This window comes from Lynx canadensis, chromosome A1, assembly GCF_007474595.2.
Source record: "Lynx canadensis isolate LIC74 chromosome A1, mLynCan4.pri.v2, whole genome shotgun sequence".
In the NCBI taxonomy this organism is placed as follows: domain Eukaryota; kingdom Metazoa; phylum Chordata; class Mammalia; order Carnivora; family Felidae; genus Lynx; species Lynx canadensis.
In genome coordinates this window covers 115,091,933-115,109,885 of record NC_044303.2, presented here as the reverse complement: position 1 = coordinate 115,109,885, position 17,953 = coordinate 115,091,933, and the positions used below count along the sequence as shown (strand labels likewise).

General features: G+C 37.1%; 1 protein-coding gene across 1 annotated transcript in view; it reads right to left on the bottom strand.

Annotated features, from left to right (window-relative positions):
- The window catches only part of CTNNA1 (catenin alpha 1), a 179,983-nt gene that overhangs the window by 137,338 nt on the left and 24,692 nt on the right, over positions 1-17,953 (bottom strand). The window contains exons 2-3 of the mRNA XM_030319218.2: positions 12,267-12,373; positions 9,898-10,093 (exon numbers count right to left, since the gene is read on the bottom strand). The gene's annotated coding sequence lies outside the window, so the exon portion shown is untranslated. The remainder of the gene's footprint in view (positions 1-9,897; positions 10,094-12,266; positions 12,374-17,953) is intronic.

Below are 17,953 nucleotides of genomic sequence, written 5' to 3'. Positions count from 1 at the left end.
AGTATTGGAGAAGTGGGTACAGTGAATTATCTTGATATTTTCATGTTGTCCACCATGTGAACAACAGCATATATAGGGGAGAAGTTGTTATAAATGGTATGGCAGTCATGGAACGAAATTCAAACCAAATTGTTTGGTATGCAGTAAAAGTCATGACTTTAGCTACAATCCTTGCTCTATTCAACAGAACTCAACCACCTTTTCCAGGACTACCAGATTTTGTCTCATCATTAAAAAGATTACAGACATAGGGGCACTTGAGTAACTCAGTGAGGTAAGCATCCAACTCTTGATTTTGGGTCAGGTCATGATCTCACAGTTTTTGAGTTCGAGCCGCGCATTGGGCTCCACGCGGGCAAAGTGGAGCCAGCTTGGGATTCTGTCTCCCTCTCTCTCTGCCCCTCCCCTGCTCATTATCTATCTCTCTCAAAATAAATAAACATTAAAAAAATTATAGACACACACAAATTTACGTATTGACTTTCAACTCTAAGTTAATTCTACCTCGGCAATACATTAGTGATGGGAAATCTAAAAGATTAGCACCTCCAGCCCAGTAAGACATGTCTCAATCTTCCAGAATCTTGTAAAATTCCAACTGATGAAAAGTAACAGGATTCAACCAATCAACTACAAAGAATGAATGTTTACAGATACCTACCAATGCCGTAGGAACTCCCCAAAACACCATTATGTTCCAAATATATGCATAAATAACACATGCATGTCAACATCAATCCTCCCTGCCCCCAAATAATGCACATTTTTTTAAATGAAGTCGCGGGGCACCTACGTGGCTCAGCTGGTTGGGCATCCAAGTCTTGATTTTGGGTTCAGGTCATGATCCCAAGGTCGTAGGATAGAGCCCAACGGGCTCCACATTGGGCATGGGCCTGCTGAACATTCATTCTCTCTCTCTCTCTCTCTCTCTCTCTCCCTCTGCCCCACTAGTGCTCTATTGCTCGCTCTCGAAAATAAAAAGGAAAAAAAAGTAAAAAAAAATTAAGGAAGTAGCATTTTACACCTATAAAGAGAGCAAAAAATTTTAAGATTATCCCAATATTGTCAAAAAGGATTATTTGTTTCCACTCAATGCCAATTTATTATATCCTGTATTCCTTTGGAGAACTCTCCCCCATTCCTCCTGTTATAGGGCGAACATGTGATCTAGGCTGACTAGAAACTGGTTCAGTGCTGAGCATGACCCAAGCAAAGCTAACCAGTCCCTTCTATGACTAAAATATAGACACAGAGGAAGAAAGTTCTTTTTTGGCTAAGATGACCACCTCAAACTAAAGGTGGAATCTTAAAAAAAAAAAAAAAAAAAAAAAAAGAATAAACAAACAAAAAAGAGAATAAGACCTACAGAGAGCAAACTGATGGTCAGAGGGGAAGGAGGACAAGCAAAATAGGTGAAGGGGAATGGGAGATACAGGCTACCAGTTATGGAATAAAAAAGTCACGAGAATAAAAGGCACAGCATAAGGAATATAGTCAATGATACTGTAATAGCAATGGATGGTGACAGATGGTAGCTATATCTGTGGTGAACATAGCATAATGTATAAACCTGTCCAATCACTATGTAGTACATCTAAAACTAATGTAACATTGTGTGTCAACTACATTCAAATAAGGAAGGAACTAACGAACGAAGGAAATAGGGGTAAAATGAAATACGTGGAGCCAAGTGATGAAAAAAGCCTCACACCCTTCGAGTCAGTCACATCTATCCCTGAAATCACAATCTACTTCTAGAATTCTCAATTACAAAGGCCCATAAACTCCCTTTTGCTTCAACAACTCTGAATTACTGTCCCTTGTAACTGGTGAGGCTGTAAGAATATTAGAAAACTGAAGATATAACCATACTGGATAACAAGTTAGGAATACATTTTTTTTTAAGTTTTTTATTTTTGAGAGGGGGAGAGAGAGAGAGAGAGAGAGAGAGAGAAAAGAAGAGAGAGAGAGAAGAGAAGAGAGAGAATATGAGCAGAGGAGGAGCAGAGACGAGAGAGGATCACAAGCAGGCTCCACACTGTCAGCGCAGAGCCCAAAGCAGGGTTCAAACCCAGGAACCATGAGATCATGACCTGAGCGGAAATGAAGAGTTAAACACTCAACCAACTGAGCCACCCAGGCACCCCTAGGAATACATTTTAAAAGCCCTATAACCAATGTATGCCCCTGTGTGTGTAAAACTTCATCAAACTGTACACAGATTTGTGTATTTTGTTGTATATAATTATTCAGTTTATAAAAAAGATCTGTGCCCCTATTATTTCTACTCCTGGAAATGTATCTTAATGATGTAATTTTTAAAAGGGGAGGGGGAGAGGGGCGCCTGGGGGCTCAGTCGGTTAAGCGTCTGACTTCGGCTCAGGTCATGATCTCGCGGTCCGTGAGTTCAAGCCCCATGTCAGTCTCTAGGCTGATGGCTCAGAGCCTGGAGCCTACTTCTGATTCTGTGTCTCCCTCTCTCTGCCCCTCCCCCATTCATGCTCTGAATCTCTGTCTCAAAAATAAATAAATGTTAAATAAATAAATAAATTAAATAAAGGGGGGAACACTATATGTACATGCTTACTCACTCGAGCATTATTTATATCAAAAACATAAAAACTTTTAAGTCCAATAGGGAAATTATGGAATAAAAAATACATAGTTTTAAACATTACAAATTCCAAGGTTATACTAACAAACAAATGCCTATAATTACTGTTAAATTCTTTAAAAAAAATAAAATGGTATCAAAGTTACAATTAATACTAGGGTAAAATGCATATGCATTTAGCCATGGACTTGAAAGGAAACACAAAACCACATATACATAAAATACTTTATAAACATTTTAAAAAATGAAGTAATGTAAATCTAAAATAACATGTAGAAGGTTTATATGTAAACACTGATGAAAGAAATTAAAATCTAAATAGATGGAAATATAGTTTGGTCATAACTATACTGGTCAATATAGTAAAAATGTCGATATTCTCCAAATTAATTACAAGTTTAACGTAATTCTATCAAAGTCCCAGATTTTTTGTAGATACAGATAAGCTTATCTAATATTTATACGGAAAAACAAAAGAGAATAACTAAAACGATTCAGGAAAAAACTAGGTGGGAAGAAACATTTTACCCAACTCTAAGACTCATACAGCTATAGCAATAAAGACTGTGTGGGTACTGGTGGAGGAAAAGACACAGACATCAATGGAACAAAATAGAGAACTCAGAAATAATCCCATACAAGCACAGTTGACCAATTTTTGACAAGGGTGCAAAAGCAAGAGAATCTTTTCAACAAATGGTACTGGGGGGAAGTCCATAGGGGGCAAAAATGAACTCACCCTAAACTTCACATATTATACAAAAATTAACCCAAAAGTGGTCGAAGATTTAAATGTAAAACATAAAACTAAAAATAACTTTTAAAAGAAAACAGGGAAAATATTCATAAGCTAAACCCTGGTGAAGAATTCTTAGACACCAAAAACTTGACTCACAACGGGGGGGGGGGGGGGTCAAAAAATTGTGGACTTCCTCAAATTAAAAGCTTTTACTATGCAACAAACTATATACACCATGGAGTATTCATAGAATACTACCTAACAACAGAAAGTTACAAACTACTGATATACCAACTTGGATGGCTCTCAAGGCCATCATGTTGACTAAAAGAAGCCAATCTCAAAAGGTCATATACTGTCTGATTCCATTCACACCATATTCTTGAAATGACAGAATTAGAAATGGAGACAGGCAAGTTACCAAGGATCAGAGGTGGTGGGTAGTGTAAATAGAATGGGTGTGACTATATGGGGTAAGCATGAGGGAGAACTTTATCATGGTGATGGTGATGGAATAGTTCTGTATCATGATTGCAGTGGTGACTGCACAAATGTACACATGATAAAATCAGAGAGTTACACACATATATTATGCCATTGTTAATTTCCTTATGTTGATATTGTACCATAGTTCCATAAGATACAACCACTGGGGGAACTCAATAAAGGATCCACTGAACCACTGTACTATCTCTGAAAATTCCTGTGATTCAAAATTAAAAGTTAAGAAAAATAAAATTAACCTGTTAATTGACTTTTTATTAGCGTAAATAAAGCAAACGGTGTAACAGATCTTTTTAATTTGACTGAAAACTGGTGTAACAAAATCTTAATGGCTCTAAGAGAATATACTAATATTAGGTAATTCCTGTGGAGTTTTTAGAAGCATACAGTGCCTTAAATGATTCAAGTTATAGGAAAATAAAGTATTACAATCTTTCACATACTAGGTCCCTCATTTTTATCTATAAAGAAGACCAGCCATCTGCTCAGGCCAACCTGGCAGTTAACAACTGGCCCATTCTTCCTTTGGACTGTATATAATAGCAGTCCCTTCCTTAACTGTTCCATCTCACCCCTGACCACTGTGATGATCTCCTGATTACTGGTCCTGCCTCCAGGCTCTCTCTCAACCATTTAACTCTTCCTGAACATAGCTGAGAGACTCATCTCCCGAAAACACCACTTTTCCTCATATTCTGTGTTGCCCAGATGGCAGAACTTCTTATAACAGGAAGAAAGCTAAAGAGACATATTTTAGTTTAATTTAAGAAGAAAAGAGCTATAAAAATAAACACAAAGCAATGCTGGAAAAAGCTACTTCCAGAGGTAGCAAGTCCCATATCATTAGATACATTCAAGTATACTGGAACTGGAACCTGAACCTGTGAACCCTATTCCAACCCTAGAGTTTGATTCCATATCATTTCCCTGAGAATTCTCCCTCCTTCACCTGGCATTCTAAACCACCCTCTAAAATCTAGCTCCAGGCTCTTTTCTTCTAATCTTTCCTAGAAGCACCCCTCTTCTAGGTGGTGCTTAGAAGACCCCATGCACATCTTGCTTAGTCTACTGGTTTTCTTAACTAGATGACTTTTCCCCCTTCCTCCTTTCACCTTTCAAAATCCAGTGCACCTTTAGCAAGATTTTCTAATCCCATGCTTACCCTACCAATTCCACTCCATTCCTTGCATACCACTAATGCTATTAATTTACTTTTTATGTCCAAGTGTCCTGATTATAAGCTCTGGGACAAAACAGGAAAACCAGTCTCCCGTGTACTAGCAGACAGTCTCTCTTCATCAGAAACCACCCAGCCCTTACCCCACTCTGGTTTCTCTGATTGGCTGTACAAGATTTTTCTCAGGAAATACACTAATGCCCAGTACACTAATCATTTATCTATTTGGCCCCTTTCCTGAGCACATTATCATCAGAAGCAGTACCTCAGCTTCTTTGAGCTTTCTCCTTTGACCACAAAGAAATGTCCAAGATGCAACAGTAAGTCTCTGATCTTGGCCTTTGAGATCCAACCATGAATTGTAACTAATGGATTTTTAAAAACTCTTCTAGTAGAAGCTATTCCTCATCACTCTACTTCCAACCTACCATCACTTGTCTTTTTTTTAAATGTCTGTCCTTTTTTTTTTTTTTTTTATGTTTATTTTTGAGAGAGATAGATCATGAGCAGGGGAGGGTCAAGAGAGAGAAGGAGACACAGAATCTGAAGCTCCAGGCTCCCAGCTGTCAGCATAGAGCCTGAAGCAGGGCTCAAACTTATGAACTGTGAGATCATGACATGAGCTGAAGTCGGATGCTTAACTGACCAATCCACCCAGGCGCCCCTGTCTGCCCTTTTCAAACAAGTTGCATTTAGGCCTTTCATCTCTGTCCCTTGGATATCACCTACCCAGATAAGAGCCCTCTTTTTCTTGTCAGAGCACTATTCAAGGATTCATAAAATACATTTAGATACTCTTTTTTAGGTATTGTTAAATATATGTATACGTATGTATGAAGACTGACTGCTAATATGAGATTTCCTTTTGGGGAGATGAAAATATTCTGTAATTAGATAATGTCAATGGCTGTACAAGTCTGTGAATATCCTAAAACCACAGATGCATATACTTTAAAAGGATGAATTTTATGTTATGTGAATCATATCTCAATTTTTTCAAAGGTAAGATTTTCCAACCCTAACCCTGTGTTTACATTTGGCACTAGGAAGGAAAACTCACTGTAATTTTTGAGACAAGAGCCTTTTCTCACACACTTCTTGGAGAATATAGTCAATTATCTGTCCTACTGGAACCTGGAGAGGGGAAGACAACCAATTATCTAATTACCACTGTGATAAGAGCTAGGAAGAAAAAGTATAAGATAGAATGATATAATCAGCATGGTGCATGTAGGGGTGGAAAGGGTCCCAAAAAAGAAAAGAGCACATTGAAGAGGTACACATGCCTCAGCCCACATAACGTAGTTAGTTACTCAACAACTAGCTCAAGGTGACTGGCAGTAAAATGAAACCCCTAGATCACAAGAATTTGTATGGTATGCAATTGATAATTGGCTCCCATCTACCACAGGAGGCTCACATGTCCACTGCATTAGCCTTGAGGTAAAGCGGCCCTGGGTATGTATGTGAATATTGTACCTACTGACAGTGTTATTATGGTAAGGTTTTCATGTACTCACAAATGTTTGTGTTTATTATTCATGTAATCAGGGGCAAATACAAGAAGAAAATTAGGTTATGCTGAAAAACTGTATACATTCAAGCCTCTAGTTATTAATGATGATTGCAGAGAAAGCAAAGGGCTTATACAAACTCAAAACTGTAGTAAGTTTAGCTTTGGGCTCCAAAGTGTTATAAATAAATACATAACTAGTTTAAAAACAGTAAGGTCCTATCTTTAACAGTCTGTGAAAACCCTAGGTATGAGGTCAGCTAACCAGAGCCTATGGGTTAAATCTAGTTCACCCTCTGTTTTTCTAAGTAAGTTTTACTGGAACACAGCCATGCCCATGTGCTTATATATTACCAACAGCCACTTTCCCAACACAAATGTAGAACTGATTGTGTTAACAGAGACCTTATAACCAGTAAAGTCTAAAATATTTACTACCTTAGCTCTTTACAAAAAAAATTTGCCAACTTGCACTAAACTAATGTAATTCACATTGATTCACAACAAAGAAATCTTCTTATACAACCTTTCACAATGAAGTGTTCCAGTGGATAAGCAACAAACTCAAAATGCAAAGAATTATATTCTAACTCTGTTAGTCAATCTGCTATGAAGTTCTAGATAAATCATAATTACTCTGTGTTTTCTATTAGCAGTAAAAGAGTAGTTAGGTTAGAGTTTTGTGTAAGTGCTCAGGACCACCTGGGAAAGGTGTTTGTATTATCTTTTGCTATCTAACAAATACCCCCAAAATTTGATAGCTTAAAATAAATATTTATTATGCTGAGTCTTCTGAGGGTCAAGAATTTGGAGTTGCTCAGGGCTGCCATCTTTTAAAACCTGACTAATGCTGGAGGATCTGCTCCCAAGGCTGCTTACTCACATGTTTGGCAAACTGGTACTAACAATTTCCCCCTAGACTGAATAATCCATGAGGAAGAGCCACACAGATACTATACTCTCTTTATGACTTAGTTTTGAAAGTAGACAGCATCACTTCTACCATATTCTATTCTTTACAGAGGTGAAAGTATTTAAATCCAACATACATTCAAGAGTATCAAAGTCAGGCTCCACTTACTTAAGGGAGGGCTGTCAAAGAATGTGCAAACATATTAATGCCACTACATGGTTTCAAATGATGAGCAAACAGCTTCAACAACATAACCAACAAAGTTTGGTTGATTAAAAAATCTGCACTTAACCATTGTCATAACATGTACTTTGTTCTATTTATGACAGAAGAGAGGTTTCATACTACTTAAGATTCTTAAAAAAAAAAAAAAAAAGTAAGCCAACAGATAAAAGCAAGGCACTTCAGCTTTTCATAACTGATGCAGTAATGATGATGGGAGACAGTTATATTTTTTAGTTTTAGCTTTTTTTTTTTTTTTTTGCAAGGAGAAAAGGCAAGGAGAGAAGGCAAATTATGGTGAATAGATCATGATGATAAATAATTGCAAAGTTGGACTAGAAAAGACAAGTACTTATAATTCAGAACAACATAAAAATTTTTCTCAGGTATAAATAAAAACAAGAAAACAGAAATTTAGATATCCATTCAAAACTGTGGGGTATTTGGGGGGCAGGGGGCATGTATTATACCATGATTGCTACAAATTTACATCAGATAAACTTCTGAAACAAGGAACACATATAGAACGAAATTACAAGTTATCTGTTAACAATTAAATGTATTTTGAAAATAAGTGTCTTAGTTACTAGACTCAATCAATATTTGGTAAAATTCATCTGATAATATTATTTTGAGGCAAAAAGGACTGAAGAGCAAAACCTTCTCACAGAGGACAATGAAGTAACAGCCATCCTGATTTCCTGAACAAGAAGCTCAAAAATCATCCTGAACTAGACAATTCAACTGCTTTAAAATAAATTCATTCAAAGCCCACTCTAATGGATTGAATAGTGTCCCCCCAAAACTCATGTTCACCCATAACCTATGAATGTGGCCTTATTTGCAAATAGGATATTTGCAGATATAACCAAGTTAAGATGAGGGCAAAACAGATTTAGGGGGGATCCTAATTCAGTGTTTGATACCCTTATAAAGAGGAAAACTTACACCCAGAAACACACAGGGAGAATGCCATGTGACATGGAAGGAAGAGGTTGGAGTGACAAGCTGACAAGCCAAGGAATGCCAAGCATTGCTGCTTCTCCAAGAAGCTAGGAGAAAACATGCAAAAGAGTCTTCCACTGAGCCCCCAAGAAAGATTCACCCCTGCTGACACCTTGATTTCAGGTACCTGGCCTCCAGAACTGTGAACGAGTAAATTTCTGTTGTTCTCAGCCACCAAATTTATAGTAATTTATGTTATGACAGCTGTAGATAACTAATACATCCACCCAGTTAGTAATATAGAATTTAAATAATCTCATCATTGGCAATATTAGAAACATTTATCTTCAGCCTGAAAATTAAAAAAACATTTAACATCCAAGGTTTTTAGTTTACAATTTCAGAACAATTGGAGATAGCATCTTCTTTTAATGCACTGCCCTTTTCTGGGTACTGTCACAGGGATGAATGTGTCCACTGTCAGCCACCAGTGAGATCCAGTAAGGTTCTCCCAAAGGCCAGTAAAACAACTGCACAGAGTAGGGTCTCAATTCACCTTAGATGATATATAATTGCTCTACAAAAAACTGTCTTTGTTTAAGTCCTCCTGCTGGACCAGCAGTTTATCACACAACTACAAGGTTCAAGAATTTAAGGCTCCAGATATGAAGTCTTATCATACTTATAGCATCATAAAGACAAGTTTTTCTAGTAGGCACTACTGGTAAGCTGTGGATTACAAATTTCACTTTTTAATTCTAAGTTTCCCAAAAGAGGATTCCTTTAAACCAAGATTTGTTTTTATTTCAAACTCAAACCACTTCCAGTACGCATGGCTAATTTAACACACCAGCCTGACAGAATGAGGCAACTTCTAGGGTATTTTCAGAATGGTTGCACATTTTTCCATTTTATCACCTTTGTGTCTTCAGCATGAACTAAAAACAGGTATTACATAGGATTAAAGGTAAACTTCTACCCCATTTATTTCCTATTAAACTGTTGTTAGAACATTTCTTAAGACTCAACAATTACTTGGGAAACCCAAAAGAAGTCAATTCAGATACTCCAAATAAACTGTTCCTCTGTTAGCATCTTTCCTGATTAAAAAGGCAGTACAACTTAATACATCTCCAATAATTTAATATTATAAGTTACTGAGCAATTCGCAAGCATAACAATGAGAATACTGACCACAAAAGGTCACTTTCAAGGATTAATTTCCTAAAAAAGTCTGCCTCTCTCTATATTAAAAGCAATATTGACCTACCTTGTTTTCGAACATCTTCTACAGCAGCCACAAGCTCCTCCTTGAGAAATTGACTCTCCTTTGCAATTTTATCCCCCTTCTCCAAAAAATTCTCAGTTGCTTGTTCAACAGATGCAGCCAAAACATGGGCCTTCTTAGAACGGCCTCTCTTCTTATTCGAGGGCCCTTTACTATTGGTGTTTACCAGAGTTGTAACCTAAAAGTTTCATTTTTACAAATTAAACTGCAGTCATTTGAAATGAAAACAACAGAAAGACTACCATCTTTAAAGACAGGGAAAATAAATTATTCATAACAAAATGAAACATCACATTTATGAATTCCACTAAGCATTAACAAATAACACATACTCTCTCCGTATTTAAGAAATACTGCAGGGGCGCCTGGGTGGCGCAGTCGGTTAAGCGTCCGACTTCAGCCAGGTCACGATCTCGCGGTCCGTGAGTTCGAGCCCCGCGTCAGGCTCTGGGCTGACGGCTCAGAGCCTGGAGCCTGTTTCCGATTCTGTGTCTCCCTCTCTCTCTGCCCCTCCCCCGTTCATGCTCTGTCTCTCTCTGTCCCAAAAATAAATAAACGTTGAAAAAAAAAAAATTTTTTAAAAATAAAAATAAAAAAAGAAAACTGCAATGACACTAAATTTAGGTCCTAAAATAATTTACCTACCTCAATGTGCAAGATAAAAAATATTTTAATTTTTCAAACATGACAACTAGGTTTTTACTTTCATTTTACAAACTAAAAACTGATTAGAAACATGTTAGACATCTCTACATGTCATCAAGAAGCTCCAGGAAGAGGCATGCCTAGGTGGCTCAGTAAGTTGAGGGTCCAACTCTTGATTTTGGCTCAGATCATGATCTCAGTGTTCATGGGAGCAAGCCCCACTATCTGTGCAGAGCCTGCTTGGGATTCTCGCTCTTCTACCTTCCCCCAGGGCATGCACATTCTCTCTCTCAAAAATAAAATAAACATTTAAAAAAGAAGTACTAGTAGTAGTTCCAGAAAGAGATTAACAATGAACTTATTAGCTTTACATGGAAGTCACATTTTCCAGTTTTCAACCTGTGCAAAATGTTTTAAGGTAACTTGCTTCTGAATTGTTTCACATTTTACTCATAAAACTCTCAGCAATTAATTAGTAAAAGCTCTTAAGAAAGAAAGGAAGGACTGTCCAAAGTAGCCTACTGCGATGATGGTTGAAGTCCCAGAATATTAACTATCATTAATATATAAATACCAGGGGCGCCTGGGTGGCTCAGTCGGTTGAGCGTCCGACTTTGGCTCAGGTCATGATCTCAGAGTCTGTGGGTTCGAGCCCCGCATCGGGCTCCGTGCTGACAGCTCAGAGCCTGGAGCCTGTTTCGGATTCTGTGTCCTCCTCTCTCTCTGACCCTCCCCTGTTCATGCTCTGTCTGTCTCTGTCTCAAAAATAAATAAACGTTAATAAAAATTAAAAAAAAAAAAATATATATATATATATGTATATAAAATACCAGCTGATCTGTAGGTTGAAGATGACTAAACATTTGTTATTAGTGTAGCTTGCCACACAAAAGAACTGCTGACAGCTACAGTGGATGGGCTCCAATAAAGTACCTATTCCTGAGTCTTACCATACACTTCTCCTACATGTAAATTAAAATATATAAATACATATGTATATATACGTGTGTGTATATGTATTTTTTATACTAGTTGCTAACAATTAATGAAAGATCATCACACAGTGATATTCGTATTTCTAACAGAACATAACCAAACTTACACCCTCAAATTACCAACTAACTGATCCTAGACAAAGAGAAGTTTGTTATTTATTTATTTGGGGGGGGGGGGGGGACGGGAACAGAAAGAGAGGAGAGAGTATCCCAAGAAGGCTCTGCACTGTTAGCACAGAGCCCGACTTGAGGCTCAAACTCATGAGCCGTGAGATCATGACCTGAGCCAAAACCAAGAGTCATACACTTAACCAATTGAGCCACCCAGGCACCCTATGCATGGGGAAGAGACTTCACAGTCAAGGAAGGCCATCTTTCTTGAATATAACCTGTAACTTTACAAGGAAAGAGTGATGCCAAGAAAATGTCTACAAAATACAAACATTTGGTAAGTTACATTACATACCACTAATCCCCGATTAATGCCAATAAGCCTCAATAAAATGGCAGTAACTGTGCTCCTATAGGGTTAAAAGAATCCATGCATCAATATTTAAATAATTAGTGGTGCCAAATCATCTAAATACTATCAACTTAAACTCAACCACTCAAAATAAGGCTTTGAATTAAGTAACCACGCTCTGTGTTTGTTTCCCAGGACTACTACTATGGAACCATGTTACACCTATGTATTTGTTTGCAGATTTTTACCTGTGTAACAAGAGGCTCCAACAGTCTCTCAACTGCCAGAGTCCTGATCTCTAGACTTTTGGGGTCCCACTTGAAGTTTATGTTGCCTGCATGGACAGCAGTCATTTCTGAAAAGGAAACAAAAGGCCAAAGTGAGGCAAACATCAAACACAAACATGAAATATATAACAAATCTTCTACTTTTATAAAGGAGTTTTATAACAACAAAGCTACATTCACCACAAGAGGGGGAAAAATTCTTACTAGCCTGTACAAGAGTGCCCAGTAACTCTTAACCTCTTACACTTTCAGATGCCAAGTTTATAAACAGTAGAGGTACCACAAGAAGCACTTCCAAACACATAGAGCTTTTCCTTTTGGGCTTCTCTGGCACCAAGCCAGGTCTATTTCTAGTTTTTCCATAACAACTTAGAAGCAGGATGAAAAGCTAAAGTGAATGAAGGCCTGATTCTGATTTTTCATACTCCATAACATTTCTAATGCAGTATTACCTAAAAGGTATAACTCCTTCATTTTTTGATGGATTCTTAGAGAACATCTTGTCTTACTCTATTAAAACATAATGCTTAAGTCTGCTGCCCTCTGCACCTACAGCTATTATCACTCATAGCCAGAAGAAATTTCGAGTCGCACTTAGTCAAATATCAATGTATCAGTGTCAAGGTAAACTTCCATTAGAGGCTTTAAGTCTAGGGGAAGACTTCAATGAAAACACCCAACAGTTAGTGACTGCTTGTATAAGTAGTGACTTAAAGGACGCCTGGGTGGCTCAGTCAGTTGAGCGTCCGACTTCAGCTCATGTCATGATCTTGTGGTCTGTGGGTTTGAGCCTCATGTCAGGCTCTGTGATGTCAGTTCAGAGCCTGGAGCTTGCTTTGGATTCTGTGACTTCCTCTCTCTGCCCCTCCCCTCACGTTCTGTCTCTCAAAAAATGAATAAATGTTAAAAAAAATTTTTTTAAGTAGTGCCTTAAAGACAAAAGGAAAAAAGGTGAGGTACATAACTGAGGTAAACACAAATACAAACTTTCAGACAACCAACTTGACAGATATTTAAAACCCTAGAAGAGGGTGTTTTATGATCCAGAAATTCCATTTCCCGAATTTTATTCTAAAGAAAAAATTAAGGTGCATGGAAAAAGCTGGATACAATGATGTTCACAACAGCACTGCATACAATCATAATAAAGCACAAATTTCAAAGAGATCCCTGAATAAAGCACACAACCGATCACACAATACTGTACCACTCTTAAAAACAATGTTTACAAAGTTTAGAGGGAAAAAAACAAAAACACTGTTCTCGCTGCTCAGGTCTTTATTTCTATTAAATGCCACTTTCCATTAAAGGGAACCAAGACTCCTCCAAAAAAAGCAGGGAGGGAAGTTACTCCAGCTCTGAGTTATCCTATTCTGCAGAAAGCAAAGAAGGGTACAAAGACTCACCTATCAAAACACAGAGGAAACAAAGGTTCTATTGGCAAATTTCTGACAAGTTGAGTACCAAAAAATATAATGACTACAACTGCCTGACTGATAGGCAGGCAGGAAGGTACATAAAAAGATATCCTATGACCATAAAGATCCTCTTAAGAAAAAGACAGTGGCGAGGGAATTTCTTTACCATGAAGGTAGAATAGAATTAGAAAATGACCATTTTGCAAACCCCAATGTAGTAACTGATTCAGGCAAAGATTATCAATGGATATTAACACCATTAAGTGAAAGGCTACTGGGGGAACAGGATACTTGTAAGGTGCCAAAGTATAACTTAACAGGTTACCAATTACAAGGGGCCAAGACATACCTTTACAAATTTGAGATCTAATGGGCACCCTCTTAAACAAATAACTAAACTTAGCATCGTTGATAATGAAACACTTAATATTATATGCTTCCCAATATGAAGATGTTTAAAGTATTCTGTATTACCTATTAAGTACTCTTGATGAAAAAAAAAAAAAGCTTTAAATGTTTCTCAAGAGCCTCAGTGTGACTGAGCTGCAGTGTTACTGCAAAAATGTTTAACCAGAGTCTAATGAAGCCTCTATGTAAGAACTCAAAACCTTTTTCAATGCCATCAAACCTTCTGGCAGTCTAGTAAAACCTAAAGACCAACGTTATCCAATAGAAAAACAATGTAAGCCACCTGGTAATATTCAATTTTTTAGTAACAATATTAAAAGACTAAAAAGAGGGGTGCCTGGATGGCTCAGTCAGTTGAGCAGCCGAGTCTTGATTTCAGCTCAGGTCACGATCCCAGGGTTGTGGGATGGAGCCCCACATCAGGCTCCGTGCTGAATGTGAAGCCTGCTTGGGATTTTCTCTCTCTCTTCTCCTACCTCTCTCCCTCTGCCCCTCTCCCCCACTCTCGCTCTCTAAAATAAAAAAAAGGGGGGGGGGCCTAAAAAGAAATGTGACTATACACAATATATCCAAAAAAAATTTCAGCATATATTCAGTATTTTTTAAGTTATATTTTACATAAGTACTAAGTGGCCAAATATGGGATGTGTTTTACAATCAGGGCACACTTAAAGTCAAACAAGACACACTTCACCTGTTCAAGAGCCACCTGTAGCTAGTATTGGATTCTGTATTAGATAGTTCAACTAAAAGGCCCTTTCTTAGAATGTTTTTTCAAATGCCTAAAACACAATTCAAAGGATTACAAAGGAAACATACGTACTGAAATTTGGTTATCAAGATACTTTACAAACAAATGAATGAAACAGTAATATATGTGCTTCTTTATTAACATTAAATAAAACCTGGCAAGAAGTCTGATGACTACTTCAAAGTAATAATGAACATGCACTTGTTTTCATGGTATCATGTTATAATTACTACAGATATGAAAAGCACTGAGATTCCTACTGGTGATAAAGTTACAGGTTCAAATGAAAAGTAGTTTGTTATCTACATTAATAACAGAAGGAAATGTTAAATTCCTGTTAATAGTGAAAACAAAGACAAAATTTTTCCAATCCAAATGCACTGCAGGTTAAAAAACCCTCATCTATCCTATTTCAAGTTCATAAGAAACAAGTTTCTAGGGATACAGAAGCATATTAAGCAACACCATAAGGAAACAAACGAATTCAGAATGTAGCGTATTTTATAAGATAAAAGGCCCTTAATTCTTCAGAAAGTCAGTACTTGGAGGGAGAAGGTGAGAAGACTATTCTAGACAAATAGATTCAAGAGACATAAGATCTCATGCAATACATGTACCCTGTCTGGACAAAGTTTGAAACAAGCTATTAAGACATTTGTAAGAAAAGTGGTAAATGTTTAACACTTATTAAATATTAGATGTTATTACAGAATTACTCCTCAATTTCACAGGTATGATAATGAAACTGTAGCTCTGTAGAAAACTGACTTTCTAGGAGATGCATGCTACAATATTTAGGGGGTGAAATAAAGATGTCTGCAACTTTCAAATAGTTCAGCAAAAGTTAAAATATATACATAGAGAGATCAAGGAATTATGAAAAGACACTCATAACTATTAAACCTAGGTAGAGGAGGGGCGCCTGGGTGGCGCAGTCGGTTAAGCGTCCGACTTCAGCCAGGTCACGATCTCTCGGTCCGTGAGTTCGAGCCCCGCATCGGGCTCTGGGTTGATGGCTCAGAGCCTGGAGCCTGTTTCCGATTCTGTGTCTCCCTCTCTCTCTGCCCCTCGCCCGTTCATGCTCTGTCTCTCTCTGTCCCAAAAATAAATAAACGTTGAAAAAAAAAAAAAAAAAAAAAAAAAAAAAAAAAACCTAGGTAGAGGATAGGTGTTTTCAGATTTATTATTTTAGCATCTTTGTACACCTGAAATTTCTCATCTAAAAAAATGGGGGAAATGTTACAGAAGTTTATGAGAAAATGTTCAAAATATATGATTGAAGATGATAAAGAGATTTCAAAACTATGTAATGTATAACTGCAGAAAGGAATAAAAATATCTAGATATATAAACCAAAATATTAACAATGGTGTTATCTCTAAGAGTTGGGGATAATGGGTAGTTTTAACATTCTATGTGCTTAACTGTATTTTCTGATACTATAAATTATACAGGCATTTTAAAAAGCTACTTTTATAATAAAAAAAGCAGAATCTTTATTTTGTAATCTTTACACCTTTATGTAAGGACAATACGATCAAGAGGTAATATTTGATATCACTTAACCACTTTGAACTTCCTTCCTCATTTGTAAATAAGACAATCATTACCTTCAGAGAATTTTTGTGAAGATTAAACAGATTATGATCCACTCAATAAAATTAGAATCTGAGAGACCAGGTTAATATGATAAAGGAGAAGGAAAAGTTCTTCCATACAATAAGAAACTAATAAATGTAGAAGAAATAATGTATTCAGAAAAAAAAAATCACCATTTACAAACCATCATAATAATAATTGATTCAGGGAAGAATCATCAGAGAATGCTAAACCCAAGTGGCTGAAAGTTTTCTAAGAAATTGAATATTTACATAGTCTCACGCTAATTCCCAACAGATTATTACTGATCATAAAGGGAGAGAGGGATAGAGTAACTTTAAAATGGAAAACCTGGCAGATACTCACCTAACCAAGTGATCAAATCAACAGCTCCAATAGGACAAATTGACAACATATACCTCCCGACAGAATGCACTAAAGAAGGACACATTACTTTGCTATTTCCTTCCTAGCAAAACTAGCCCCAATCTTGTCATGAGGAACATCAAACTCAAAGTGAGGGATACTCTACAATTAATTGGCTACAGTCCTTCAAAAATGTCATGGTCAGAAAAAACAAAGATAGACTGAGAAATTCTTCCAGGTTAAAGGCGGCTAAGAGACATGACAACTAAATGTAGTAACTCTGGAATGAAACTGTACTTGAAGGAAAAAAAAACTGAGACAAATGATAAAATCTGAGTAAGTTCTAAATTAGGTAATAGTGTATCAGTGTCAAATTTTCATATTTTCATCAATTATACTGTAGTTATTGTCCTTGTTATATATAATGGGCATGATGTCTACAACTTACTCTCATCTCACTTGGTTCAGAAAAATATAATACACTAAATATAAGTTACATACATAGAGAGGAATGGAAAGTGGGAATAGTGGAAGAAGGAAGAAAGAAGAAAGAGGAGCACAAGGAAAAGAGAAATGAAGGAAGAGATGGAAACAGAGGGAGGGGGGAGTAGAAGGGAGAAGGGAGGAGTAGAGAGGGGAAGGGGAAGAAGGTGAGGTAAGAGGAGAGGAGAGAAGTAGGAGAGGATAAGAGAGGAAGACAGAGAGAAGAGGAGGAAGGATCTCTTGAAATGTGGCTACTGTGGCTGAGGAATTGATTTAATTTTATTTCATTTTAATTAATTCAAACAACCACTAGCGACTACCTCATCAGACAGCGCAGTTCTAGACTCTACGGAAAGCAACATCAACACCTAAATTCTATACATTAAAATGATGACCAGGACAAGACAGAACTGCACCTGTCTGTGACAAGCCCACTCTTGACAACATAAAAATGTTGGTGTCCTCTCCCATAAAAGCATGCTTGAGGCACAACAGGTAAACATTTTAGAAATTTTTGAAAACATTAATGCAAGCATCATCTAACATTTCACAGATTTATATAAGCATCAAAACATCCTAGAATCACTGGAGATTGGATGCCAGAAGGAATCTGGATTTGCTTA